The sequence below is a fragment of the Callospermophilus lateralis genome, chromosome 3, assembly GCF_048772815.1.
Source record: "Callospermophilus lateralis isolate mCalLat2 chromosome 3, mCalLat2.hap1, whole genome shotgun sequence".
NCBI lineage: Eukaryota > Metazoa > Chordata > Mammalia > Rodentia > Sciuridae > Callospermophilus > Callospermophilus lateralis.
Window position 1 is genome coordinate 178,293,801 of NC_135307.1, and position 25,529 is coordinate 178,319,329.

Here is a 25,529-nt window from a genome sequence, read left to right on the forward strand (position 1 = left end):
GGGAAGCTCTACTGCACCCTGAGGCCTTGGTCTCTCACTTGGAAGGATGCCCCTCCCAGATCCTCTCCACAGGGACCTCTGTCCAGGGAAGCCCAGGCCCGGTGCTACTCTGACCTGGCAGGGCCTAGCTTCCCAACCTGGGGGAGTGAAATGGAAAGGAGACAGGTGGTGGTCATTTAAACCAGATCCCTGGTCCATGATTCCAGGAGGACAGACGAGGAGCCAAGGGTGGGGTGCCCACCCCCAAATAGGGCAGCCCTGCACCAGGGTCAGGAGATGGTGCACAGTCTTCATGGCGGAAAGCTGGCTTTCCTCCGCGTCCCTGTTTCTTGCTATACTTCCTGCCCCACTAGGTCCAGAAGTACTGAGCCTCTTCATTGACTTGGAAGCTACCGAAACACCGGCCTCAGCCCCCTCCTCAGCAAAACCGCCAGCGGTCTGCAGACTGACTCCGACTCCCCATGGGGGGCCAGCTGTATATTTATGTACATTTTCTTCTGCACTGAAAACGAACGGTGATGAAACTTGCTCTTTCCCCCTGCCCCTCCTGACCCAGTCCTGACTTCAAGAAACTCGGTCGAGGCCGTAGTCAAGGCCCGCTCTTGGCAGCGCCTCAGTTTCCTCACCTGTAAGATGGGACTGATCCTGGGCCTACCCAGCCCAGGCAGTTGTGCGGATCAAGTCCTGAGACGGCCAGAGCCACCCAGCAGGGCTCCTGGCCAGAAGCAGGGTGCTGACTGCGGACAGGCGGACTGGGGGGCGGCCGGGCCCAGGGCCTTTGGGCCGGGGACAGCCGGGGGCGGGGCGGGGCGGGGCTCCTGGGCCCGGGCCCCGCCCGCCGGACCCTGGCTGGGGCGCGGGGTCCGCGGCAGGTCAGCGGCGGGCACGCGGCGCGCTTCCTCCCGCTCCCGGCCGCCGCCCCTCCTCCCGCGGCTCCCGCGCTCCTCCCTCCTCCCCGCGGGGGCCGCCGCCGCCTCCTCCCTTTCTCTCGCTCCGTCTCTCCCGGCCCGGAATCCATTCCGGCCCGGGAGCCGGAGCGGCCAGGCCGCCGTCTGCCGACCCGCCGGCCGCGCGGGCTGCGCCCTCCGTGCGCTGTCGCCGCGCGCCGCGGCCCAGGTGAGCGCCCCCCGCCCGGCCCGCGCGAGACCCCGGCCCCGCCCGCCGCGCCTGGCCCCTGGCCCCGGGAGCCGCGGACCCGCGGGCGCGGCCTTTTGTTGTGATGCGGCGCGGAGGGGGCTGGGCGGGGACCCCCGACCCGGGAGGCGGCCGGCGGGCGCAGCCCCCGGCCAGGTCCAGGCCAGACCCGGAATCCGAGCCCCTCGGCGCCGCCTGCGGCCGCGGCTGCCCGGGCTCCGGCCCCGCGCCCCGGCCCCGCGCCCCGGCCCCGCGCCCTCGGCCCCGCGAGCGGACTGGGGGCGGCGGAGGCAGGGCGCCCCGGGGGCGGCGGGGCGGAGGCGCGGGCCCGGGCCGGGACCTCCGAGTCCTCGTGGGGCCTCGGGTGGGCCTGCTGCTGCCGGCTGGAAGGCTCCGAGCCTGACCGCGCCTGGTCCTCTCGGCCCCCTGCCCGCTTCCGAGCAGGCCCAGGACCGGCCGGCTCAGAAGTTGGCAAAAGTTTTGGGGTTTCGCCACTAGGCCGGGTCCACTTGCCTACCTGGGAGGGGGCTGGGGTGAGCTTGAGGCCTCCGGGGCCACCACTTGCCGTGCTGTGTGTCTTCAGACAGCCATCTGCCCTCTCTGAGCTGGAGTGCCTGTCAGTGGTCATGGGCCTGGGGGACTGCTGGGCTGATGGAAGGGTGGTGCTGATGGAAGGGGCTCACCTGCAGGGTGTCATTCCGCCCCCACCCCTTGCTTTCAGGCACACTTGAGAGTGGTCAGAGTGCTTGTGGGGCCCTGAACCAGGCTTGCTGAGCCTCGTGGGTGCTGTCCAGTTGAGGCAGTGGTCTCGGGTCACCTGGGGTGACAGTTGTGCTCACACTTGGTTTCAAGGGTGGGCCAGCCTGGCCCTGTTGCTGACCCCTTTCTCAGCCCCTGGCTGGGGAGTCAAGATACCTAACCTTGTGTTGCGCGACTGAGGCTGAGGGCCTGGCCCACTGAGCCCGGACTGTAAAGTGGGGGTCCTCCAGCCAGGAGTCTCTGTGCTTCTGCACCTGTGGATTGGCATGTAGTAGGTGCTCAGTAGACGGGTCCAGCAGTGGATGAGCTGCCTGAGAGGGGAGGAGGGGCGCTTGCTGGCTGCCATGGAGCGGACCTCCAGAAGGAGATGGCGGGGGCCTCTCAAGGTATCCCAGAACCCCAGGAAGAAATAGCCCTGGCTCCATCTGCCACCACAACCCTGGACCTTAGGTCCGACCCCGCTGGCCTCGGTTTTGTAAGCTGTAGAATGGGAAAGCAGCAGCTGTCGCTGGCTCTGCTCAACACCTTCTAGGGTCGGGGCTCCTGCTTATCCTCATTTTACTGATGGGGACCTGAGGTCCAAGGCCATGGAGTCTGAGGCTGGAATCAGAGCCTCAGAGACCCCGGCCAGCTGCCCTTGAACGCCTCCAGTGGTGGTCATGGTCGCCAGCATGGGACAGGCACAGGACAGTCATGGGGAGACTCCACTTCTGGTGACTGATGGCAGCCACGAGGCTGCCTGGAGATGTGGTGTGCCTGGGCCCTGGTGATGCGGTCTTTCCACCGGGGAAGTGACTGGAGTGTGTCACTTCTCTCAGCTGACTGCCTGCCTTGGCCTGGTGCACCCCCGGCCTCAGGGCACCCTGCCAGATGTGCCCTCCTGCTGTGGCCGGCCTCTGCTCTTGACTTTCCAGGATAACTGAGTTCCCTTCTCCCAGGAGCCCCACGCTGCCCTCCTTCTGTCCCCTGGCCTCTCCCAGGGCCATGAGTTATCCCCAGCACCCAGGCTGGCTCCTGCCTTGGCTTCCCCCTAGATTACCACTTGGGGGTGGGGCGGGGGTGGGGACATCCAGGAGGACACGGCTCAGTGGCCTGCTGACACACCCTCTCCTCCTCATCCTGCCGAGATACAAGTATCCAGACCCTGCATTGAGCATCTACTATGGACTGTGTGCTCGGAACCCAGCCGAGCCGTGGCGGGTTAGCAGGGCGGGTCGTTAGACCGGGAGGTGGTCCAGAGCTGGGGGAGCAGCAGTTCAGCCACAAAGACTGGGAATGGGGCTCTTTCTTCCCTCCTGATCAGCCACTTCGTGGGCCCCTTTGGGTTGTGAGCAGTGGCTAGTGTGGTAGGTACTTGCTGGGGACTTATGAAGTCCCTGGCCTCCCAGAAGTTAATCTGGAGAGTAAGCCAAGTAACAAACAGGCTGCCAGATCAGTGAGTGCATGATCCCTGAAGCGTAGAGGTTCAGATGGAGGCCCGGGGAGGCCCGGGTGCAGAGGAGTCTTGAAGGAGGCATGCGGACGTCGTCAGGTAGAAGCTCAGGGAAGGGCTTGCCAGGTGCAGGGAAGTGCATGTGCCAAGGTCCTGAGGTGGCAGAGTGTGCCCTGTTGTGGGAAGAAACTGGGGAAAGCCTGCGGGGCTGGAGCACAGGGAATGAAGTCAGTATGTGAGAAGTGAAGTGAGGCCAGCTATCAGCAGGGCTGCAACCTGTAGAGAGGCCCCGAGGCCTGGGGAGGAGTTTGGCCTCTGTCTTTACGCAAGGTGCTGATGGATGTCCCTCGCGGTGAACGGCCTCACACTGGAGGCCAGGAGTGCAGAGCTGACCAAGGTACCTAGGGAAATAGAAGTGTAACTGGACTCCAGTGTTGTATGGGGGCTACTCGGGTCTCAAGAGGAAGAGGCATGTGAGACTGGGCTTTGAAGGTAGAATAGGAGTTCAAGAGCAGGAGGGCTTGAGAAGGTGAGGCCAAGGATTCGGGAGTATAATTTAGGGTGGCTGGAAGCTGGGAATGAGGAGAGAAATAGGGACGGTCAGCCGGAGAGATGGAGGCCAGAGGTATGGTAAGGGCTTGCAAATCAGGTGGGCCTGGGTTCAAGTTCTGACCGATCTTGCTGTGTGTCTGAGTCATTCATTGTATCTTTCTTTTTTGGTGCTGGGGATTGAACCCAGGGACACTCAACCACTGAGCCACACCCCCAGCCCTGTTTATGTTTTATTTAGAGATAGGGTTTCGCTGAATTGTTTAGGGCCTTGCTAAGTTGCTGAGGCTGACTTTGAACTAGTGACCCTCCTGCCTCGGTCTCCTGAGACACTGGATTACAGGCGTGCGCCACTGAACCTGGCTCATTGTGTCTTTCTGAGATGATTTATTCATCTTGAAAATGGGGCAATCAGCATCTCCCTTTCAGATTAGGGTTAAAGGAGGGCTCTGTGCCTATTGCCTGGCATCAGTTGATATTCAGAAAATGGGACTTATTTTGTTACATTGGGCAGGTCAGTTGGCATCTCTGGTATGGCCTCGCCAGCTGCGTGGTCAAGGCCTTGAGTGGATGATCTCATTGAGTCTGAAGGTGCCAGTTGGGCAGGGTTGATCTAGGAGAGGATGTTGGCAGCTAAGGTCACCAATGTGCTGGGTGACCCTGAGCTCCACCCTGCCCTCTCTGGGCCTTCTCTGTGCACGAGAAGGCTGAACTGGGGACAGTGCCATGAGCCCAGTCCAGCCGAGCCTCCTGAAAGCCTGCCGTAGGTGATGGGCTACATTTTCCAGAGGCAAATACTAAGACCTGGCTGGAGAAGGGTGTCCCAGGGTGGGCCTGGGCCCTATCCCAAGGCCTGGCACCACCCAGGGCCCCCCGGTCCTTGTGGGCTGTAAAGCCACCGCAGTGGCCCTCAGTGCCCCGCCTTGGGCCAGGCTGCAGCTCCCGCCTCTGTGGCCTTGCTCCCCGCTCTCTGGGCTCCCACAGCGCCTGGCCTCCCCTTCGCTGCCCGCCCTTTCTCCCTGGGAATCCACTGTGGTGTCCACTGGAGCTCCTGGGGCACTTCCTCCAAAGGGGCCTCAGTGTCCCCATCCAAGAAGAGGGCTGGTGACTCATGGTTCCAGGATGTCCCAAGAGGACAGTAGCAAGTCCTTGATGCAAATCAGGTGCTTAGGAAGCAGGGCTGGGGCTGCGCGGCCAGGCTCCTGGCATCAGCCTTGCTAGAGCCCACTGTTCCTGAAGCCGCCCAGTGGGAGGAAGGCCGGCACCTATTAGGGCCGAGGGCAGGGTGGCGGACCGTCCACTGCGCCTGGCGGCTGGTCTTGTCGCCGTTCCCTGGAGGGAGACGGGCAGAGGCCTCCGTGTTCAGGGCCTCATCTCAGCTTGAGTCCAGAGTCGTGTCACTTAGCGACTTGAGCCTCTGCCTCTGCGCACCCTTCGTGAGGACTCCATCTGTGGACGTGCTTCAGTCGCTGGGCACCCAGTGGCTCTCACGTCTGTCTGTCCGCTTCCTTTCCCTCTTCAGGCTCAGACCTCATCCAGTCCTGCTCTAAACTGGGCCTCCAGTCTCACAGACCCCGAGGCCCATTCTGGCTTCCTGGGAAGGAGCCCTGGGATGGATTAGTAATGTCTGCCGTGGGCACAGGGTGGGACATGTGGTGCGTGTGTCCTGAGCTTGTCATTCCTGGCCTGTCCAGACCTTTTCTTTTCACGATGGGGAAAAGGAGGCCAGAAAGACCAGACGGGTCGTCTAAGCTGGGAGAAAAATGCAGATCTCTTGACTTTGGGCAGGTGACTTCCCCCTACCTTGGTCCCTTCTGTTTTTCTCCCCGGAACTACTCAGAGAAGTTCCAGAATAAAAGCAGAAGTGGAGGGAAGAAATGGAACCATCTTGGCCCGGTCCCTCCTGTCCCCACCCTCGTTTCCTCACCTGCATAGTGCAGGTTCTTCTCTCACCGAGGCTCTGGGCCGGGGACTGTTCAGGGGCAGCCCCCTGAGTCCTCTTGGTGCCCGGGTGGCACTGGGGATGTCTAGGATGGGCAGGGAGGGGTGGCTCTGGAGCTGTTGGGGGCTGTGGGAACGGGCCCTTCTGAATCCTTGGGCCCACTGGGCTGGGGAGCCAGCGGGGGCGGGTCCGGACGCTGGGGGTGGGAGCTGTGTGGGGAGGGCATCAGGAAGCGCGGCTGCCCTGCCAAGGCCTGATTAGCTCTTCTCAGGCTGCTTTGTCTAAATTTATGGTCTTGCCTTTGGTGTGGATATCCTCCCATCGTGCCCTCCCTCCTGGATCACAGTGAGACTGCCCCATCTCAGGTGGGTGGAACTCTCATTCCCATCACATGGAAGAAGAGACTGAGGTTCAGAGAGGCCAAGGGCTGAGGCCACAGTCGCCCAGCAAGTGAACTGTGACCCAGACCCCTGGTGTCTGACTCCTCTTTCCCAGGTGGAGGTCAGGTGTGTCTGGGGCAGGCGACCCTGACTCGTGGGCTTGCCGCCCTGGCAGACGCGTCTCCCTTCAGATCTTGGAAGCTCACGACATATGTGTGTGCAGGTGACAAATCCGCGAAGCCCCTTGGCTCTGGGTTCCAGCCCTGGGTAGCCACCTGTGCGGTGTGTGACATGGGCCATGACTGCTCTGAACCTCAGCGTCACCATCCCTGGGATGGGGGTGCCAGCGCCCAGGAGCATGAGTAGCAGGTGAGCCCTGGCCAGGTGCAGGCCCAGGGCGTGGCCGACGTCCCAGGCGAGTGTGAGGGGGGGTGATTCCTGGACGAGAGTCCTGGGCCTGTGCAGGACAGTGGCCTGGGAACCCCCAGGGCTGTGCTGGCCACTGGGTCTGCGGGTGGCCTTCCCCGCGGGGCAGGCTGGGTGGCTGACGGTGGAAGGCCAGCCCCAGCGGCCTCTGGGGCCAGTGCTGTGCTGGCCATGGTGTCCAGCGCCCCATGCCTCACCTGTGCCTTCCAGGTCCCCTCCCTGGATGGGCCCCTCTCTTCAAAGGTGGCCGCCCTTTGAGCCTGGCCTGAGAGGCAGGGACTGCTCTTGCCCTTGTTTCTTAGGGAGCAGCTGAGGCTCAGAGAAGGACAGCGGTGGGCCCTGGCTGCACAGCAAGGACTCCCCGAGGCGCGGTTGGTCTGGGCCCCGCCCCTCAGCCCCCTGCCATGCAGGTGGCCCCGCAGCCCCCTGAGCCACTGGCTGTTTCTGGCTTGTCCTGGATCGTCCCGCTGCCAGGCCCTTTGCTCTGCAGGGCCCAGGCCTAGTGGCCCTGCTGCTGGAGCCCTTCTAATGCCAAGGCGCTGTGGCCCCAGAACCTCCCTCCCCTCCCTGCCCTCAGCTCCCTCCTCTGCCCTCCCCGTCCCCCTCTTTGTCCTCCCTCCCGGCTCCAGCACATTCTGTCATACATGGCAAGTGACAGTGTTCTTTGGCCTCTGTGGGAACATGTGCTGATTGTCCCTCCTGGGGGCGTAGCACTTGGTAGTTAAGCCGGCCCCAGCAGGGCTGGGAGGCAGACAGACCACCATAAGTGTCTTTACTTGGCAGACAAGAAACTTGGCTTCCAGTCAGGCTCCTGCCAGAGCTCCCCCTGCTTGGGCAATGGGGACGGGCCCCATCCCACTGAGTCCCCAGCCTCCCCAGGGTTCCACGAAAGCCTAAACTTATTGTCAAAAGGATTCAGAGGCTCAGAGAAGTGAAGTGACTTGCCTGAGGTCACACAGCACTGGAGGGGCAGAGCATGGAGACAGATTGTCCCCACGTGGAAGCCCTTCTGTTTGTTTGCTTGTTTTGCGTTAGAGACTGAACCCGGGCCACTTCCCCACTGAGTAACCCCAAGTCCTTTTTATTTTGAGATATAGTCTCACTGAGTTTCTGAGGCTGGTCTCTAACTTGGGATCCTCCCACCTCAGCCTCCCAAGTCACTGGGATTACAGGCCTGTGTCACTGTGCCCATGTCCCCACTTCTTCTGAACAGAATAAGACATGAGCAAGATCCTGAAGGACTGCAGCCCCAGGGGCCCACCATTGGGGTTCCTCTGTGGTCTCTTGTGCCTTCCTCCCTGCTTTTTGAGCCATCTCAGTGCTGGACGGAGGGCTGTGTCCTCCTCACAGTAGCCCTGTGGCTGTGCCAGGGAGCTGAGGCTTACCCAGGGCTGTCGGGGTGTGGGTTTGAATGGCAGCCTCCTGAGCCCCAGGCTGGCCCGCTGACCTTGACCTGTTCCCGCTGGGAACCCCAGCTGCCACGTGACTCTGGAGCTCAGTGCACCTCGTGCCTCCATCCGCTCTGAGAGACGGGCCTGGGGCAGTGCCCTGTCACAGCCTGTTGCCGGGCGCCTGAGGGGCACTGGACTGGACTCTGAGCGGGCAGCTCACGGTGGGCGCTCCGCAGAGTCGCTGGTGTCTCCCTGTGATCTCCAGCAGCCTGGAGGGGACAGGAGTGTCAGCCCCGTCGCCAGCTGGGAAAATCCAGGCCCAGAGTCGGGAAGCAGCCTCCACAGGCCACGGGGTAGTCACGGCCCCTCCGCTTCCTGCGGGGGACACAGGCGGACAGCTGGACTGACCCCGACCCAGAGCCCAGGCTCCTGCCCCACACTGGGTGGAGCCTCCTTGTGCCCCTGCTCTGGCTCTGGGCACTTGCTCCCCTGGAGCCTCGGTTTCCTCCCCTGGGAGATGGGGCAGTGACCGTGCCCACTCTCAGGACGGGCAGTGACGCCAGCCGGCGCTCCGCTCAGTGCAGCCGTGGAGCTGGCCCTGGGCTCCTTCCATGCTGTCCGGAGACGGGCCTGCTGTGGTGTGTGCCTCTGGGGGTGGACCCTGGCCCTGCACCCCTGAGCCACACTCTCGTCCTTTTTATTTATTTTGAGGTCCTGGGGATTGTGCCTAACCACTGAGCCACATCCCCAGCCCTTTGCACCTTTAATTTTGAGATGGAGTCTTTTTAAACAACAGCAACAGAAAAACATTTATTTTTTAGCCGTAGGTGGACACGATACCTGTATTTGTTTATCTGTTTATTTTTGTGTGGTGCCGACGGCTGAACCCAGCACCTCCCCTGTGCTCCGCGACACTCCTCCTTGAGCCCCAACCCCAGCCCTGAGACAGGGCTCGCTGAGTTGCTGAGGCTGCCTCTGAACTGGTGGTTCTCCTGCTGCAGCCTCCCGAGTCACTGGGATCACAGGCCTGCGCCACCAGCTATCTAGTCTGCCACCCTACGCAGGGGTGGGGCCTTCTGTTCTGCCAGGGGCTTTGTCCTGAGCTGACCAGGTCCCCAGGGCTGGGTCTGTTAGCAGGTCCACACTGGCCCTGCCAGGCTCCAGGGTCCCGGTAGCTGCCTCACCACGGTGGCGCCTCGTCTGCCTGCTTCTCTGTCGGAGCCTCGGTTTCCTCGTCTGTGATATGGGGCAGGCACTTTTCCTCCCAGGGCCGTTTGGAAGACTCAGAAAGCTCCTTCGACCCACATGCCCACCCAGGCCAGGCTTTGAGGACGTGTCAGGGCTAACCAGCAGCGGTCAAGGTCACAGGGATGGGCAGGATCCCGCCTGGCAGGAAGAACACTGTCCAGGCAGAGGATCCATGTGATCCAGGGTTTGGGGGTGGGACATTTGGGGAGCCCGGGGCTGGGTGAGTCAGGTTGGACTGGCCGCAGTGGTGCGGGTCCCTGCCCTCCAGACCAGATGTCTCCGTGCCCCAGAGCAGCCTCGCGTTCTCCCCACCCCCACCCTGCCAGGTGTTCCCGAAGGCCACGGAACCAGATGAGCCACAGTTCTATTTGGGGACAACTCGGCTGTTCCCGTTCCTCTCCTGTGCCCTAGTTTAGAAACGACGTGGGTTTGGTACCATTTGGCCATTTGCACAAAGCTCCCCCCCGCCCCCTCCACCCGAACTGCAGGTCCCCGGCATCGTGGGCAGCACGGGCGCCGGCCCCTGCCGGGTTTACCTGGACTCTGCCCCGGGTTCTCCGGGTGGGAGGTGGCCGCTGGTCTGGGCCTTGTGATGATGCTGGGGACCCCAGGGGTGCTCTCTGGGAACAGCGTGTATTCTGGGGAGCCAGATACAGGCCCTGGTCCTTGCCCTGTCCCGGGGTAGGTGCCTGGCAGGTTGGAGGCCTAGCACGGGGCCAGGCGGGCTTCTCAGAGGAGGTAACGCCAGGCTTGGCTCTCAAAGGGTGAGCAGGAGCTCACGGGAAGCTCCAGCCTGCCAGGGAAGGGGCTGGCACCGAGGCCCGGTGTGGAGTCAGCCTGGCCTGGGCAGCCAGCGTATGTGCCAGGGGCTTGGGAGGGGACTTGTTCACCAGGTGGGATCTGAAGCCCTCAGGGTAGCTGGACGTTGCCTGGGATGATGGGCGTGGGCAGGTCGGGGGTAGACAGGGGTCAATGCGGCAGGGCTCAAGACAGGGCGGGAGAGCCCCAGATGGGGCGGAAGGAAGGGGCTGTTCTGGGTTTGGAGTGGGGTCGCCTGGCTCCTGGGGAAGAGGTGCTGGGATGCACCTGGAGCATGCGGGGGTCTGTGGGGGGCAGAGCCTGGGTCACAGCCCTGTGGTGCCCTGTGGGCAGCCCCTGTTTTGGAACCAGGGCTGCTGAGGGTTGGGGCTGGGAGGTTGGTTGGATCCCCTCATGGACAGCCACGGCTCCCCGTCAGGGGCTTGTGCACTGTCCCTGGGCAGTGAGGAGGGCCCTGGGGAGCCTGCGCACGCAGCCTTGAGGTCCTGCCGGCTCAGGCAGTGTGGCTTTGGTGAGGTGGCCTGGTGGTGCACTGAGAACAGAGGCCTGCAGAGAAGGCGGTGCCGCTGGGCAGGTGACCTGTCGGGTGGACGGTGCTGCCTGGCCGCAGGCAGGGGACATGCATTGCAGCCCATAGGCCTGGCAGGGGCCCAGGTGCCTACCTGGGTGCAGGCTCAGGAGGTGGGCACGGGCCTGCCCTCCTCCCGGGCTGCGTGGGGAACTGCTGAGCCTGCAGTGCAGGCACCTGGCCTGGAGTCCCAGCGTGGCGCTCTGGCCGGTAGACCTTGGCCATGAGTCTTCTCCTGGGGCTGCTGCGGGGATGACAGCAGACCTCACAGGCCGTGCCCAGCCCGGGGCCAGCCCTGGGAGCCTGGCTCTGGAGCAGGGCCCCGGCTGACATGGCTGCTGGGTGCTGCGGCCAGCTTCCGGTCGGCCCCGGCTCTTGGCGAAGTGGGACAAAGCCTCTTTGTGACGGGACAGATGGAGCCCGAGAGCCCCCTCCCTGAGGAGCAGGGGGCCTGCCCTGTCCACCCGGCTCCCCTGGGGGAAGGGACTCCCGAGACCCAGCAGGGCAGTGCAGGGGGAGCCGGGGCTGGGCTCCAGGTGACGAGCTGGGCACACCCTTCTCTTCTCTGGGCCACCTTCTTAGGACCCAGGTGTCCCTGGTGAGTCCTGGGCCTCTGTGGGTGCCGTGCCCGTCCATTTCTTCTTCTTCTTTTTTATACCTTTATTTTGTTTATTTATTTTACATGGTGCGAGGATCGAACCCAGGGCCTCGCACGTGCTGCTAGGCGAACGCTCTACTGCTGAGCCCCGCCCCAGCCCCCCCAATCCATTTCTTCCTTCAGCAGTGACCCTGTCCCCTCCCCTGCCAGGCCCTGGACTCTGGTCAGCGTCTGATCTCACCAGAAGGGGCCCGAGCATCCGAGCTGTTCTCTGGTTCCACTGTGAGGGGGACAGAAGTGGCCCCTGTCCTCCAGGAGCATGTACTCACATCGAGTTACGCCACTGGAGCTGTGGTCCAGGCAGAAGGGACCTTCCACAGGAGGTGGTTCTTGGGCTGAGACTGAAGAGAGCAGAGTTGGCTGTGTGTGCTGCCATGTGGCCTGTCAGAGCAGGTGACATGTCAGTCCTGAAGGCCAGAGGAGGCGAGTGAGGGGTGAGGAGTGTGGATGTTGGGAGAGGATGCTCTGGGCAGAGGGGACTGCATGTGCAAAGGGCCTGAGGCAGGAGGGTGCTGGGAAAGGGGTAGAGGCCAAGCCAGGTGGAACAGAATGAGGGAAGGGAGTGGGGAGAGTGCCCCATAGGGCCTTGGTGTTCCCTGGAGGACTTTGAGCTCCTGTAGCTTTGAAGGTCAGGTGTCCTTTAGGTGAAGCTGACATTCCCACCCATCTTACAGGTGAGAAAACAGTTTGAGAGCGGCACATCCATAGCCTGGATCACACAGTGGGCCCAGGGGCCCAGGGGACCTAGGGTTTGGGAAAGTGGATCCTGACCCCCAACTCCAGCTAAAGTTTATATCCGTCTCCTGTCCCGGACTGTCTGGAGGCAGAGGCTGCCTGTTGTGACCCTGGAGTGTCAGGGGGCTTGAACTCCCAACTTGCCCTGTGAATCCGACCTCAGTTTCCCCCACTGTGAAAAGGGCACAGTGTGGTCCCACCTCACAGTGCTGTTGGAGGGCCAGTGTCAGCAGTGAGTGTCAGCAGGTGCCTTACTTCTGCAGTCTGGGGGCAGCGAGGGCACGGTGTGAGCCTGGACTTTGGCCACCTGCACCCCCAGAACTGGGTGTCGGGGTGGGAACAGGGAGTGGCCTCTTCTAGAAAACAGCACCTTGCGACTGGAGGTTCCTGAAACCCATGCCCAACACCCTTTCCACTCGGGGAAACCGAGTCAGGGGACCTGGGTCTGGAAGAGGCTCCCCAGCACCAGGGCTTCTCTGCCAGGCCCTGCTGCCTGCCCAGGCCTCAGTCACCTTGCTGTGCTCAGCCACCACGTGCTTCCTGGTTATGCCCCTCCCTCTGGGGCTCCAGGCTTGGGACAGGCCCTCACGGGAAGGGATCCTGTCCCCATTCAGGGACTGGGGTCCAGAAAGTGGCCCGCATCCTGCCCAGGGAGCCTCCGGAGCAGCAGGCAGGGCTGTGCTGTCCCTAGAGGCTGGAGGAGCAGGAGGCCCGTGGGTCCCTTCTTGGCCTGCCCCGGCCGCAGGCCCTGTTGCAGAAGCACCTTCATCCCTGCCAGCCCGAGCCTGCAGCGGCCCCACCCCGACTGCCCTGGCAGAGCCGGTTTGAGGCCTGCCAGCCTCGAGCGTGTTGGGACCATGAACGCAGGGACAGACACGTTCTGGCTGCCCTGGCCCTTGGACGCCCCGATCACTCCTTGCTGGCTCCGCAGGCATCTCCTGACACCCAGGCTCTGGGTCTGGGCCTGCGCTGGGCAGGGCTGGGGCCTGCAGTCGGCTCAGACATGCGCACTGCTCTGTGTAAGTGGCGCTCAGAGGTCCTGCCGTGAGGGGGCCAGCAGGTAGCGGCGGAGTGTGCTGGGCACAGGCCGTGGGGTGGACAGGCTTGGGGCCAAGGCCTGCCACCTCTTCGTCCTCGGGGCCTTCACCCACCCACCCGCACCTCCACCACCACCCACCCGCCCACTCACGCCCATCCATCCCCAAAGTGCTCCCTGAGCACCCCGTGTGCCAGAGTGGTCTGGAGCCTGGAGATCCTGCAGAGGACCAACCAGGACATTCCCCTGCCTCTGTGCATGGTTTAATGGAAGAGTCTGAAGTGCACAGCAGACAGGGGGGCCACATGCACGTCTGTAGGCAGGTGACAATTGTCTCCGGTCTAACGTGAAACAGGGAGGGGTCAAGTGCCGTCTGGGTCGCCGAGGATGGGTTGCGATTGGGCATTCACGCTGAAGGAGGGGAGCAGGCCATCCTGGGGGAGGGATGCTAAGGCGGGAACAGCCAGTGCAGAGACCCCAGGAGGAGCGAGCCCGGATGTTAGAGGAGCAGCAAGGAGTCGGGACAGAAGAACGGGGTCCCACAGCCGAGGGCCAGTCCAGGGAGGCCCCTGGTGCCTGGGGTTGTTGGAAGGACCAGGTGTCAAGTGTGCATGTATCCCATATAAATGCATACTCCGTGTGTAGGTAGATTTTGTGTTAACATATCTAGTTCTTTTACTCGTTCCGTCTGGGAGGCATATTGATACTGAACCGCCCGAACCCCTTGCTCAGCCTCCACCATCACCAGCCCTAGACCTGTCGTGCCTGACCATACCCCTTCCACCCCCATCCTGGGTCATTTTAAGGCAAATCCCAGCTGGTGTGGTGGCACACAACTGTAGCCTTGGCCACAGGAGGCTGAGGAAGGAGGATCTCAAGTTTGAGGCCAGCCCCAGCAACGACCCTGTCTCAAAACAAATAAGAAGGGTGTAGGCATGTAGCTCAGTGGTAGAGCGCCCCTGGGTTCAACCCCCAGCACTGCAAAAAAAACAAAACACCACAAAACCACAGTCCACCCAGCAGGAATCCAGAATGACGCCATCGCATCAGCAAAAATCCTCTCCTTCCCCAGATGTATTTTGATGGTGAAGTGGAGGCCTGTGGGCCTCCTTCCCTTGCCATTATGTGAGGTTCAGGACAGCCCCTCCTGCACCCCAGGCTGTTGTGAGGTGTTCAGGTAAGAGGCTGAGGGAGCCTAGGGCCTGGCACAGCAGCACTCAACAGATCTGAGCTGCTGCGATTGCTTTGACAGCAAGCACTTGGGGTACACTTGCCGGGGTCTGGATCCTGTTCGGAGCTTCACAAATATGAATTTATTTAATCCTGACGAAGTTCTTTGAAGGAGTTTGCAATGCTTTTCCCAGTTGTCTAGGAGAAGAAACAGGCACAGAAGCGTAGAGAAACTTTCCCAAGGTCACGCAGTGGGGAAGGACCAGAGCTGGGTTTCTGACCAGACAGTCCAGGTCTTGATCCCTATGTGGTGGTGGAGAGTGGTGTGAGTCCAGAAGAGCGGTGGCCTCTGCCTCAGGGGCAGGTGAGTCTGGCACTGCCTGTGCTGACCCTACAGGTGCCCTGGAGTGCATGGGGGCAAGGGGGGGGCTCAGAGGCTGGGGCAGAACCGAGGGGTGGGGGGAGGGCGCGGCAGTAGCCCCCCACAAGCACGAGCCGCAGGGGGTCCGAGCCCTTGCTGACGCCCCAGGGTCTGCCAGAGCCCCATTTTGTGGGTGGGTAAGGCGTGGGCTGGACCTTCCTGCAGCCTTGCTGAGGGCTTTAGGCTCAGGCTGGTCATGTGGCAGGGCCTGCCCACTGGGTGCCCCTGCCCACTGGCGTCCCCAGAGGGGATGTGCATGGTGTGGGCGGGGAGGGGGCACTGTGTTCCCAAGCTGGGAGGCAGCGGAGCTGCTGGCAGGAACAGCGGGCACCGTGGGCAGGGCCCGGCTGGTGCCGTCCCCAAGCCCAGCCGCCCCAGCTGGTGGGGATGGGGCAGCCGAGGCCCCCGGAGAGGTGACCATGTAGCTGGGAGGGGAACCTGTCCCCTCAGTGTCCCACAGCACCCCTCATCCTGAGAGGGGTCTGCTGAGGTCCTCAACGGGCCAGGGCCTGGTGTCCTGGGGCTGGTGCTGAGGCCCCTCGGGGTGTGGGTTGCCCAGGGCCACGAGATGCGGCTGGTGGGGCTCTGTGCGGCCAGTGGTGCTTCGCCCCCTTCAGACCGTCCTGTACTACCTGGTGGGCCCCTGAGAACCAGTGGCCAGTGGGCCCCTTGGGGCTGGCATCTCCTGTCCTGCTTCTCCTCAGTTGGTGCCCTTGGGCCTGGTGGCCTGCGCACATGGTCATTCACGGGCAGGCCTTAGCCTTGCTGTGTGACTCAGGGCTGGGTGTCCCCTCTCTGAGCCTCAGATTTTTCATGGGTGAACGGGGAGAGCTTGGAAGTCCTCCCTGAGATTGGGGCCGTGACCTCCTGGCTTTGTCAGCTATGCTGCCACGCCGTGAGCCCTGGGGGAGAAGCTGGCGGGTGAAGCCCCCCGACCCAACCTGGCCATCCCCCAGCCTCCCCTCCCTCCCCGGACCTCCCTCTGGGCCGAGGGCCTTGGAGAGACTGAAGCGGGTGGGACGGGACAGAGCCAGCCCAGTGGCTCCCGCGCCTTCCTTGAACTGTCCCTCTGGGCCTTGGCCAGAGTAGGCCTTCTGCGGGCCCCCTCCTGCCCAGCCTCGCGATCAGCCAGCTCTCCTCCTCCAGGAAGCCTACCATGATCAGGTGTCCTCTTGCCCCTCGAGCCCACCAGAGCTGGGGGTCCCTGTGTCCTGGCAGGATCCCTGGGGGACGCAGCCTGTGTCCCCACTGCCCTCCCCAGGGCCCCGAGAGAGCCTGGTGCTCCCCGCTCAGTCCTCCAGGCCTCCCTGCCCTAGACTGCCGGACAGGCCCCTCTTGGGGGCTTCCTTGGGTCCTCGTGCCGGGTCCCAGGGCCAGCAGCCACCCGGCCTAGCTGTGACCCACTCCTGCTCTGAACCCCCCGCCTCGCCTGGCGTTTGCCCCGGCCCCTCGCGCTGCTCCACGTCCCGGAGCAGGACCGCCCTGCGCCCCGGACACAGTGGGCCTTGGTGCCAGGAGGGTGTGGGCTGGCCGCCTCCTGAGCCCCGCGTCCCCAGGTGAAATCAGTGTGGCCACGGCTTGCCCCAGAGCTGTCGGGAGTATCGAGGGGCAGGAGGATGCCAGGGGAAGAGCCGCGGGGCCTGCATGGTCACCATGCCCGTCAGCACAGCCCCTCACTCGTCCCGGGAAGCTGGGGGGGGGACCCTGTGGGGAAGAGCCCAGCCCTGTGCTCCTCCTGTGGCCCTTTTCCCAGGGGCCAGGGGGGAGCCCCTTTTACAGGTGAATGGGAGAGGGACTTGTCACCAGCTGCCGGGGACTGGGCACCTGCAGTGTGGGCAGTGGGGACGCTCCTGGTGGGTGGCCGAGCGCCGGCCAGGGAACCTTCCCTGCTCACGCCCCCTCTCCCAGGCCTGCGCCTTGGTCCCTCCCGGCGCCATTCAGATCCAAACCAGGCCCCAGTGGCCTGCAATCCCTGCGGCTCGGAGGCTGAGGCTGGAGGATCCAATTCAAAGCCAGCCTCTGCAACCTGGTGAGACCCTATCTCAAAAAGTAAAAAGGGCTGGGGCCGTGGCTCCGTGGCTAAGTTCCCTGGGTGTGGGCCCCTGCAACAAGACAAACAACCAAACCCCACGACGCCCCAGGGAGCAGGAGATCACTCCACGAGGTGAGGGCCAGGGCTGGCGGACCCATCTGTGCAGAGGGTGGCTGGGCTGGCGTCCTCAGGGCCCCTGGCCTCGGCCTCAGTGGGAAGCAGGTGCTGGCGGCCTGCTCCAGGACGTCCTGAGGAGCGAGGCGCGTCAGCTGGGGACCAGCCATGGGGGTTCTGGGGCCACACGCCCACCCCATTTGCCTCCTTAGGCCCTGGCCCTCGCCCGGAGGCTGAGGATGGGGGCGGGAGGTCTTCGTACCTGGAGGCCGCATGGCCTGCGCCCATCTCCCTGTCTGGGCCTCCAGGTCTGCCTCTGGAAGACGGCTGGCCATTCCCAGTATAAGGACCCCTGAGCCCAGCTGGGACCAGTGACCTTGTGGGAGCAGGGGAGCCAGAGTCCTCAGCTGGTCCTCTGCAGCCTGGATAGTGGCCCTGTACCCTCTTGGCTTCTTTGTGCCTCTTCGGTCCCTTCTTCTGAAAGATGGGGCCGATGGTCCCTGCGTAGGATGTCTCACTGGGACTAGAAACTCAATGGCAGGAATGGCGAGGTCGGGGTCAGCGCTAGGAGGGGCCCTTCTTTCCGGAGGCTGGCCTGGGCGCCCAGGGCTTTGCATGGAGGAACCGGTTAGCCTTGGCACTGCCTGAGGGTGGCTGTGGCCACCTCCCTGCTGCCGAAGGAGGCCTCGGTCGACTCGCCCAGAGTCCGGTGGGTGGCAGCCGGCCTCCTTCACCACCGTGCTGCCCCCCTGGCGGCAGGTGCCTGTGGGCCTCTGTGCTCCAGGACCTGACCACTGCCCCGTCCCCGACTCGGCGTCCGCACCCACTCCCCTGCCGCTGGCTGGGCCAGTGCTCTCAGGAGACATTCCTTGACCAGCTGAGCACCGCTCCCCCGTCTTCTGGGGCGGTGTGATTGCTGATCCAGGCCCCGCAGGACCCCTTTGGGGGATGGGCCCCGGGTATACACGACTGGTGTCCAGACATCTGGATTTGCTTTCTGACACTGTCTCGGAGGAGCTGTGTGACCTTATGCAAGCAGTTAAACTTCTCTGTGCCTAATTCCCTCATCTACAAAATGGGCTGACCCCTAAGAGCAGGGGTGGCCTCCCCAGGATAATGCATGCAGTGCACTTAGCATGGGACTGTCCCTGAGGAGTCCGTAGGCATCAGTAGGTGTTGTTACCAAGCAAGAACCAGCTGTCCCTCCTCTGGAGCCCGCGATGGAGATGGCACCGCGTCTGCCCTGTGTGAGTGGACACCAGGCAGGCCCGGGTGGGCTTTGCCTTCCCCAGGCTTGAGGGGAGGGGGAGCTGGGGAAGACTATTTTCAGAAGTTGAGAACTTGCTGTGTGACACCAGGCAGTCCCTCTCCCTCTCGGAGCCTTCATGGCGCCAGGCAGAGCTCTGTCCCCGATCTTCACTGCTGGTCACTCGGCTTTCTGTCACGCGTCCTCGGCTGGTCCAGCCATTCGGCTTTTGTCTGTCCTGCCCACTGCAGTGGCTGGAGTGGAGTAGGTGCTCAGCTAAGCTGGGTGCCCAGTGATGGGGGGGTCCCAGGCTCCCGGCTCCCCTGGCTGGAACACATCCTCTTCCTCTCTGCTGTGTGAACCCTCGTCCTCATGGCCCTTCTCGAGGCCACCTCTCCCAGGAAGCCCCCAGCTCCTCCCTGCCACAGGAGGTTGCTGGTCCTCCGAGCACGCGCTCCGAGGCTCTTTGGCAGTACCTGTCCCCCTTGGTGTCCTTGGTAATGGCTTTCTAGCCGACAAGGACTGCGCCCCCTGGGAGCCCCGGCTCGCACTGTCCACATGATCCCCCACATCGGCCGAGCATGGTGGGCGTGATCATGTCCGGCCCTTTGTAGGACCGAAGCCGAAGGCTCGCAGAGGTGACGTGACCTGCAGCTAAGCCCGCGCTTTTCCTTAAGAGGGAAAATCATTCCGCGCATGCGCATGCTGTTCCGACAGCCTGGGAGGGGACAGGGAGCAGCGCCTGTCCCTCCGCGGGGTCTGGGGCCTCCTTGTTTTGGGGCAACCACTGCGGAGAACCTCGGGCGTGTCCCTCAGGGATCCAGGCACATATGAGCACGTGCACTGCGGGTCTTCGCTGGACTCGATTCTCTTTTTTGCAGTTGGCCAGGATCTTGGCCATGCTAGGCAAGTCTTCACCCCTGGACCACATCCCAGCCCCTCTCTGCACTTTGTTTTGAGATGGGGTCTTGCTGTGTTGCCCAGACTGGCCTCAAACTCCTTGGTTAAAGTGATCCTCCTGCTTCAGCCTGCCAAGTAGCTGGGACTACAGATGTGCACCACCAGGCCCATCTTAACCAGGCTTGTCTCTTGACAACATAGCTTGGAGATCATTTTGTGCTGCTTCTGTCTTTTTCATGGCTGCATAGTATTCTACAGCATGCGTGGCCGTGCTTGTTTTATTTAGTCAGTGATGTTTTGATTGATTCCTCCTTTTCCTTATCACATGCTTCTTGTCTGTGTGGAAGGACATCTATAGGGTGGATTCCAAACTGCCGGGTTGGCCAGTGCATTTTGATTTGGATAAATCTTGCCAGTTTGTCCTTCAGAGAAGTAGGGGATGATGGATGCCACACTCTCTGGTGTCCTCACTCTCACCCACACAGGGTTAAAATCACCGAATTTTGGGATAAATCTTTTTTTTTTTTTTTTAAAGAGAGAGTGGAGAGAGAGAGAGTGAGAGAGAATTTTTTAATATTTATTTTTTAGTTTTTCGGCAGGCACAACATCTTTGTATGTGTTGCTGAGGATCGAACCTGGGCCGCACGCATGCCAGACGAGCGCGCTACCGCTTGAGCCACATCCCAGCCCCTTGGGATGAATCTTATAGGTGTCACTTTGCCAACTGAAGATTGCCAGCGGCCTCCAGTGTAGGTTTTTTCTTTTTTTTTAACATATTACAGTTTCATTGAGATAAAGTTCACCCTCCGTGCAGTTCATCCCTTTAAAGTGCAGTCCCATGGTGGTGGGTGTGTGGCAGAGCTGTGAGCCTTGGCCACAGTCAATTCTAAAATGTCTTCATCTTCATCACCCCAGAAGGACACTGCGCGTTACAGTCAGGACACGAGCCCCCCCCCCCCCCCGCCTCCCTCCCTCCCTCCCCATGCTGAGGCAGAGGTCCACCTTCCTGTTTCTGTGACGTGCCTCTTCTGGACTTCTCAGATAAAGGGACCTTTCTTTCCTCCCCAGTACTGGGGGCTGAACCCAGGGCCTGCTGCATGCAGGCAAGGGCTCTGCCGCTGAGCTGCACCCGGCACTGGCTCACGTCAGTGTGTAAGATGTGCAGCGAGCCAAGCTGCCACCCCTGGTCACGAGCTTCCCCATGTGATGTTTTCAGGGTTCCCTTACATCGTAGCAGCATGTTGTGTCAGTACTTCATTTCCTTTTCTCAACAAATAACGCTTCATTTTGTGGGTATGTCATGTATATCTGTTTTTTTTTTCTGTGTGTGGTGGTGTGGTGCTGGGGATTGAACCCAGGGCCTTGTGCATGCAAAGCAAGCACTCTACCAACTGAGCTCTATCCCCAGCCTATATTGGTGTGTGTATGTATATATATATATATTTTTTTTTTTTTTTTTTTTTTTTTTGCAATGCTGGGAATTGAACCCAGGGTCTCATGCATGCCAGGCTACATCCCCATCCCTAAAATGTTTTTTTTAATGTTTTTTTAATTGACATAAAAATTGTACATATTTGGGAGGTCCAAGTGATGCTTCATGCATGGGTACGTTGTATAATACTCAAACATGGTGACATATTCATTTCCTCAAACATTTATCATTCTTTTTTAAAAAAATATTTATTCTTAAGTTTTAGGTGGACACAATATCTCTATTTTACACTTGTGTGGTGCTGAGGATCAAACCCAGTGCCTCATGCATGCTAGGTGAGCGCTCTACCACTGAGCCACAACACCAGCCCCTCATTCTTTTTTAAATATTTTTTTTTAGTTGTAGATGGACACAATATCTTTATTTATTTATTTTTATGTGGTATGAGATTCGAACCCAGTGCCCCACACAGGCAAGACAAGTGAGCTACCACTGAGCCACATCCCCAGCCCCACATTTATCATTCTTTATGGTGAAAACATTGATAGCCAGGCCACTGTGCGGAGGCGCCCAGGGCTACCTGTGGTCACCCTCAGGGAGCACCTTGAGGACGTCCCCCACCCTGGAGCCACCTTCCTCCTCCGTCCCGGGAGGCCCCTGTTTTGGATTCTGCAGAAGCCGCGCAGGCACTGTGGTCTTTCTGTCCTGGCGAACTTTGCACAGTGGCCTCCGGGTCCACCTGCGTTGTCACAGATGACAAGATGGTATCCTTTTTTAAAGGGCTGAACGGTGTCCCTCGGGCGCAGACCTTGCTTCCGTTATCTGTTGTCAGCTGACGGACACAGGTTGTTTCCACTCCTTGGCTGTTGTGAATTGTGCCACAGTAAACAGGGGGTGCGTGTGTTTGTGTGCGCGCTCATGTGCATGCTTTTTGGGGGTGCTTTACCACTGAGAACCTCCCCGTCTTTTTGATTTTTTAAATTTTGAAACAGCGTCGCCAAGTTGCTGAGGCTGGCCTTGAACTTGTGCCCGCCCAGTCCCAGCCGGGATGTGTCTTTCCTTTCTCCTTGATCTGCACCCAGGTCGGGGGCCTGGCTCCTGTGCTCATTCTCTGTGTGACCCTCTGGATAACTCGGGGCCCTTCCCGGGGCGCTGCCTTGTTTCACATCCCACCAGAAAGTACCGGAGGCTCCCAGGTGCCCCAGGGCGTGGTGTCCTGGAGGGTGTGACGGTGCCTCGCTGTGGCTTGCGTTTCCCCAGTGACCGTCGCCATTGAGCGTCTCTGTGTGTGCTCAGTGGCCGTTTCTATATGTTCTATTTAAGTCCTTTGCCCATTTTTATATTGGGTTCTCTTTGTCATTGAGTTGTAAGAATTCTTAATATATTTTAGAGACAAATCCCTTGTCAGGTTTATGGTTTGCAAATATTTTCTTTCATTCTGTGGGTTGTCTTTTTACTCCCCACCTCCCGTGGTGCTGAGGATTGAACCCGGAGCCGCACACATGCTAGGCCAGTGCTCGGCCACTTGCCCGGCCCTTTTTGAGACAAGTTCTCGTTAAGTTGCCCAGGGCTAGCACAGGTGTGGGCCACTGTACCCCACCATCTCAGGCTTTTTTTAATCTTTATGATTAAAGATTATGAGGTACTGGGGATTGAACCTCGGGTGCTTTATCACTGAGCTATGTCCCCAATCCTTTTTTATTTTTTGAGACAGGATCCTGCCAAGTTGCCCAGGTTGGCCTCAAACTTGGGATCCTCCTGCCACCACGTCCGGCTCCGGTCCTTTGTTAATACAGCCATCTTGTACTTTGCAGACTTGCTAAACTCACGTGGAGTTCTGGCATTTTGTTCTCAGTGGAATCCGTAGGATTTTCTGCACACAGGGTCGTGTTGTCTGGCCTCGGCTAACTGAGGTCAGAGGTGGTTTCATTTCTCCCTCTCCTATCTGGGCGCCTGACGTCTTGTCTTCTTCCTTCATCGCCCTTCAGTCTAGAGCAGAAGGGATGCGCGTGGACGTCTATGCTTGTTCCTGATCATGGGGCGCATCCTGCCTTTCACACCAAGTGTGACGTGAGCTGCGGCGTTTTCCCAGACGCCCACCAGCAGGTTGAGAAATCCCCTTCTTTGGGGCATTTTATGATCGGGGGGTGTAGGGTCTTGTCAAATGCTTCTGCATGTACTGGGGTCATTATCTGGGTTTTATTCTTTGTTCTGTGGTATGGTGGGCCACAGGAATTGATTTTCAGAAGTTGAGCCAGCCTTGTATTCACGGGCTGGGGAGAGCTTGGTCGTGGTATGACTTTCTTTTCACACGGTGCTGGGTCTTGTCTTCTAGTATTTTGTAGAAGACTTTTACATCCGTATTCATGGAGATATGAGCCTTTAATTTTCTTTCCTCGTGATATCTTCGTGTAGTTGTGGTATCCGGGTAATACTGGCTCCAAAGAACGAGTTCCCCAGTGAAGAGTGGGCCTGAATTCTTCCTAATGTCTAGTAGAATTCACCAGCGAAGGTCTCTGAGCCTGAGCTTTTGTGTGTGAGAGAGAAGTTTTAAAATTACTATTTCTATCTCTTATTTTATTTTGGCACTAGGGATTGAACCCAGAGGCATTAACCACGGAGCCTATCCCCGGCTCTTTTTTGAATTTTATTTAGAGACAGGGTCTCACTGAGGTGCTTAGGACTTAACTGGATTACTGAGGGTGGCTTCAACTTTGCAATCCTTTTGCCTTAGCCTCCCGAGCTGCTGGATTACCAGTTTGCACCATCCTGCCTGGATTATTTTATTTTTTTGCCATGCTGGGGATTAAACCCAGGGCCTCTGGTGTAGAGGGCAGATGCGCTACCACGGAGCCACATCCCCTGCCCTTGGGTGCTTTACTTGTTTTGGGTTAGATTTCACATTTCTTCTTGGTTTCTGTAGTTTGTGTTTTTCTAGGAATTCGTCTAAGCTGGCCAATGTGTTGACACAGTTGTTCATATGGACCCTTATAATCGTCTTTCTTTTTTATTTTTACTTTGTTTGTGTGGGAGGTGGTACTAGGGATTGGATCAGGCAAGTATCCTGCCACTGAGCCAATCCCCGTCCTTTATTTTATTTCAAGACAGGGCCTCGCTGGGCTGGCCTTGAACTAGTGGTCCTCCTTCTCAGTGTCTGAGTAGCTGGGATCACAGGCGAGTGCCATGAGGTTAGGAGATGTCTTCCCTTTCATTCCTAATTCTAGTAAATTGAGTCTTCTCTCTTTTCTTTTTCAGATGAGCTGAAGGTTGGTCAATTTTGTTGATCTTTTGCAAGAACCAATCTTTGGTTCGATGATTATCTCTATTGTTTTCTACTTCAGCAATCTCTAATCTTTATTATTTCCTTCCCTTTATTTGCTTTGGCTTAGTTTTTCTTTGCCAGTGTCTTAAGGTGAAAGGTCAGGCTACTGGCTGGAGATCTCTCTTCTCTTTTATTGAACATAAGAATTCACCACTCTGCATTTCTCTTAAGGTTCTCTCTTACTGTTTATCCATTTTATTTTATTTGTTTATTTTTTAAATATTTATTTTTTAGTTTTAGGTGGACACAATGTCTTTATTTGACCTTCGTGTGGTGCTGAGGATCGAACCCAGTGCCCCGCATCCCAGGATGCGCTCTACCCTGAGCCCCAGCCCAGCCCCAGCCCTGCTCATTCATTTCAATATGTCGGGTCTTCATTTCATCTTAAAGAAGCTCCTGGTTTTTTGTGATCCCTTCTTTGACTCACTGACCACTGAGAAGCGTGTTGTTTGAGTCTCACGTCCTTGTGATTCTCTGGATTTCTTTCTGTCTTGCTGTCTTTCTTTCCCTCGTGATGGGAAACATACGTTGTGTGGTTTCACTGCTTTAGATTTATTGAGGCTTGTTTCGTGGTGTGGCATATGGTCCAGGCTGCAGTGTTCCGTACCCACCCGAGAAGGACGTGCTGCTGCTGCTGCTGCTGGCGCAGTTTCCATCTGAATTCACGAGGCTGAGCTCGCCAATGTGTCGGAGAGCCGTTTGGGATGCCTGCTTTTTCTGTAAACTGTCTCTAGTCACTTTTCTTATTTTGCAGCCATCCTTCTATGTTAAGGAAAAAACTCTTGTCTACATGAGGTGCAAATATTTTTCCCATTTTGAATGTTTTTTGTAGTGTTAGGGATGGAATCAGGGCCGCAAGCATGCTAGCTGAGTGGCCTTTCATACCACATCCCCAGCTGCTTATTTATTTATTTCTATTTATTTCTGCCCTTGAGCTTCATCCAGCCCTGGATTTGTTTAAGTTTACCAAGCCTGCAGGCTGTTTGTTTGTTTGTTTTGGTACTGATTAAACCCAGGGACACTTTACCACTGAGCCCTTTTCTCAGGTTATTTTTTATTTTGAGACAGCATCTCGATTGCTGAGTTGCTGAGGCTGGCCTTGAGCTTTGGATCCTCCTGCCTCAGCCTCCTAAGTCTTACAGGCATGGGCCACTGTATCTGGCCAGTTTAGATTCTTAAGGAGACTGCTTTATAATTAAAAATGATTTCTAAGTTTTGTATTATGTTTAGGAATGCTTTCCCCATTTTGAGATTAGAAGATTTATTCTTTCATCCCCTTTAAGAGCTTTATGGTTTCAATTTAGTTGTGGTTTAAATCTGATTGATTTTGAATTTTATTGGCATATGGAGTAAAATTGAGATCCAGTTGTGTTTTCTCATGACAGATTTTTGGTCCCAACTCCATTTTATAAATAATTCACCTTTTCCTCACTGGTATGAAATGCCACTCTCATTATAGATTAAATTCCTGTATGTTTGAAGATAATTTTTATACCCTCTGTTCCACCCTCTTTATCCACTGATGTCACAGACATTTAATTACCGTGCATTTAGAGTAAGTTTTACAGTCAGGTTGGTTTTTCCCTCTTTTCTTTTCTTTCTTTCTTTTTTCTTTTTTTTTTTAATATTTTGGTTTTTTGGGGTTGTAGGTGGACACATACCTTTATTTATTTATTTTTATGTTGTGCTGAGAATCGAACCCAGTGCCTCACACACGCCAGGTGAACATTCGACCCCTGAGCCACAGCCCAGCCCACTTTTTTCTCTTTTTTTAAAGATTTTTCTGGCTAGTCTTATCCATATGCTTCTATTTAT

General features: G+C 58.6%; 1 protein-coding gene across 1 annotated transcript in view; it reads left to right on the plus strand.

Moving 5' to 3' along the window:
- The first annotated feature begins 1,001 nt into the window (after positions 1-1,001).
- Src (SRC proto-oncogene, non-receptor tyrosine kinase) overlaps positions 1,002-25,529 on the plus strand; it is a 46,615-nt gene continuing 22,087 nt past the window's right edge. The window contains exon 1 of the mRNA XM_076851821.1: positions 1,002-1,116. The gene's annotated coding sequence lies outside the window, so the exon portion shown is untranslated. The remainder of the gene's footprint in view (positions 1,117-25,529) is intronic.